This window comes from Entamoeba invadens (genome assembly GCF_000330505.1).
Source record: "Entamoeba invadens IP1 unplaced genomic scaffold scaff_1105074726637, whole genome shotgun sequence".
NCBI lineage: Eukaryota > Evosea > Mastigamoebida > Endamoebidae > Entamoeba > Entamoeba invadens.
The window spans coordinates 9,322-13,396 of record NW_004191624.1 but is presented as its reverse complement, the minus strand read 5'-3'; positions in this window follow the sequence as shown (position 1 = coordinate 13,396).

Here is a 4,075-nt window from a genome sequence, read left to right as displayed (position 1 = left end):
AATATTTATAAATGAAATATCTGACAAACTATTTGACAAACAACGAATTTTTGAAATACAAAGAAATGTTAATTTTGACTTAATGCATCCAAAGATACTAGTTTCTTTTGATTTGTGTTCTGATTTGTGTCGACTTCTTGTTCCATTTAATAGGTGTCTTCAAGTCAGAGGAGCTGTTATTTGGAATATGATTGAACTTTCTGATATGTTTATTGATCATGTTAAAGGAATAATACGACAACTTGAAGAGAATGAAGAGAACTTGCAAGAATGTGTTTCTTTGTCTTCACAAAATGGACTCAAATTTGATAACAAATAAATATCATATTACTTTAAAGTATTGTATGTTAGACTCCAAATGCGCTTTAAAAACAAATTACGTTCAATTAATGTGTTAAAATTTCAACCAACAGAGAAAGATTATATGGAAGCGCGTACTCCTGTTGGATGTAAAATTACACTGTCTTCAAATTCTGACGAGGAAGCTTTTCAACATATTGACATTTTAATGTCTGAATACAAAGAACACATTGATGAAGCACACCACTTTATCTCAAATGTAAGAAGTCGACCATGGGATGTTATTGAACAAAAAAGATCTGAATCAAAGTCCAAAAAGTGTTTAAACGTGTTTGAATTAAAACTTCGTGGTGAACACTATGTTGACAAACTTCATTTATCTTCGTTTTATCCGTTCAATAAAGCTGAATTTCCGTTTCTACATAGTGTATTGTGTTTCATGTTTTCCGTTTGTCCGACATCTGTTTGTGTTGAACGATTTTTCTCTAATGTTAAACAAGTCACAAAGATCAACATGAAAACTTCAACAAAATTCAAAAGACTCTTTTTGAGTCTTTATTATCACAGACGTCTCTTTGAGTTTAAGTCATTTTAACATGTTTAAAGCATTGGTTTAGACTATCGTTTTCAAAAATATTCGGACTTAAAACTGGACAACCTTTGGTTTTATGTATATCCATTGAATACTTAACTAAAATGAATTAATGTTTGAAATGAAGCTTTTATAAAAAGTGTCATTTAGTATGAAAAGTTAAATTGAATTTAATAATTTGAGCCTTTTTTATAATTAATTGTTACATAATTAATAAAAAATATTAATGATATTTCTAATTATTAAACAAAATTTTTGTTTTAAATTGTATAAATTATAGTTGTTAAATTAAAAATATAACTATAGTTAATGGATAGATATAGTTTTATATATAAACTGTTTTTCAAAAGTCGGTACTGTCGTATTTTTAGAACTTCCTAAAGTCCCGTTTTTTATTTTTGTTTTTTCCTAAAAAAACAAAAAAACAAAAAATCGAAAGTACTGACTTTATTTTGAAAAAAATACCAATCCTGTTCAATTATTTTCGTACAAATTCGGGAAAATATCGGAATATTAGCCATCTTTTTCCAAAAACCCCGATCCCGTTATTTGATTTGACCATAACTCGATACTTCACAACATATACACAGCATTGTTGGCATAAAAACACAACAATTAACGTTTAAGTGAATTGGGATGGTGTTGTTTGTGTCGAGTTTTAACTGAATATTACTCTCATTAATTTTTCATTTTTAATTAAAAACAAACATGTGGTTATTTTCTCCGAATAAAAAATAATGAAATAAAGAGTTCCAAAAACACCAAAAAATAAATTACAGCAAATGTTTGATAATTTTGACTGACATAAGTCAAATTGTCAAAGAACAACACTAGAAAAATAATACAAAATAACATTATTGTTTTGTTATTGGATATTTTAAAAAAGATGTTTCACTGAAATGCTCAAAAAGAATGTCGACTTTATAAAACCCAACAAAGATAAGTTATCAAATCATTTTGATATCTTTATTGTTGTTGTGACAACACTATTAAGCATACCAATCTTTCGAACTAAGCTTTTGTTTTGTGAATATTTTCATTAATTAATAAAATGTTTGATAATGAAAAAGATTGACATTAAAAATTATTTGCTTTTGTACTAAAATGCACTTTTGGGATAATTCGTGTGTTTTTCAAAAACAAAAATCCCGTTATTTCAAATTTTATATGGAATTTTTTAATGCTTAAAAATTCTTCAAGTAAAAAAATATTTTTTGAAGACTGTTTTTCTCTTTTTTACTTGGAAAAAATAAGCGAATTTATTACAAAAAAACGATTCCCAAAAATAATAAACAAAATAAATCCAAAAAATCGGGATACCTCAGTACCGACTTTTGAAAAACAGTTTACAAATATTATAAACAGTCAAACATGTATAATAAATTTAATAATTTTTAAATAATTATAATTGTTGTTTTTTATTAATCCCATTTGCCTCCAAAAAAATAAAAAAATCAAACAAAAAGTTAATTTCCTTGTTCTTGAAGATTCGAATTTAATCTTTTGAATTTAAAACCTTTTTTGAATACATTCAAATGGTATTTTTTACAATAAATATATTACATCCGAAAGAAAGCAGGATAAATTATTCTTGGAACTCTTCAATTCAAAGGCTATAGCTGAACCACCAAAAGGACAAAACAACATGTCGAGTCAACTTAAACCCAATGACATCATCGCTTATCAAAGCCAATTATTTCACAATGAACTTATAACTTGACAACACAAAATATGTTAATTTAAGTGTGCTAATAAGTACACGCCATAACTTGTATATCGACTTCTAAACAAACGCTGGATCACCTGAATAATAATTGTTAATTATCAAATTATTCAAACCAAATGACAACAAACTTGAATGTACGGATGTGATGACATGAAAACATTCAAAAGACATTAAATTATTTTTGTTTTGTTTTTGTTTATGATTTTAACTGAATTTGAATTTGTTACATATATTTATAATAATAGATATTGACTTGCGTTTTCGAAATATATTTATGGTTTGTGGTGTTTTATTTTTAGTTTAAAAATTTAATTAACATGTATTTTTTTATAAAATGAACAATAAAACATGTTTTTATTTAAATACAGTCAAAGTCGCTTATTTGTAGGTTTTCGTATTTGTGGGTTTTGCTTGTTTGTGGGTTAACTGACCAATCAAAATCAAAACATACAAATGGGTTGTATCTTCTCGAAACTGAATAATTAATTGAAATCAATTAGAATAACTTTATTTTTTGAGTGTATCTGAGACGAAATATAATATGAATAAGACTTCTTTTGTATTTTTTTAACTCATTTAATCTAATTATTTTAAGTTTCTGTTAAAATGGTTTCAATATTTAATAATTGTTTTTAATAATTGTTTTTATAATTTATTTAAAAAATACTATAATTAATAATAATTTTTGATTGATAATACAAATGTGGTACTGAGGTTTCGACTAATAATTAATAATTTTTATAATATTGTATAAATTAAATATAATAGTTATATTTGAACGTTTTTTGAAAATAATAAAAATCTTGTTCATTATTATTCAAATAGTATTCAAATAATAAAACGAAACGTTAGTATTCGTCGAAACTATAATCTCATATTTGTAATTATATTATCGGTCTTAAAACGGTAATAGTAAATTTATGGACCATTAAAACTGGAATATTACGGGAAATTATTGAAAAATCTCCAAAAACACTATTTTTGATTTTATTTAGTTTCCCACCTTTTTTTAATTCCTATTATTTAAGGCTTATTTTGTGTAAATTTTTGTCAAGCGGACAACATTTACAAGCAGATTTTATTAAAAGACAAAAAACTAAAATTATGGTAATTAATTTTTGATAATTATAATAAATCAAAGAATATTCTTCCCAATTCTAAGCAAAACCTACAAATAGACAGCTTTTTATGCAAGAAAACCCACAAATAAGCGACTTTGACTGTAAATCGGGTTTTTCAGCTAATATATTATAATTCGTAAATTAATTTTAGCTCAAAATGTTTTAAATAACACAATTTAAGCAATACCTTTTATAGATCTTTTTTTTAAGATGAAAAAAATATTTTTGCCGAGAAAAAAATTTCACAAAATTTTATTTTTTTTCAAATTTTAAGACGAAAAAAAAATAATGTGCCGAACCATGAAATTATCCAGGTTTTACTGTAAAACATAAATT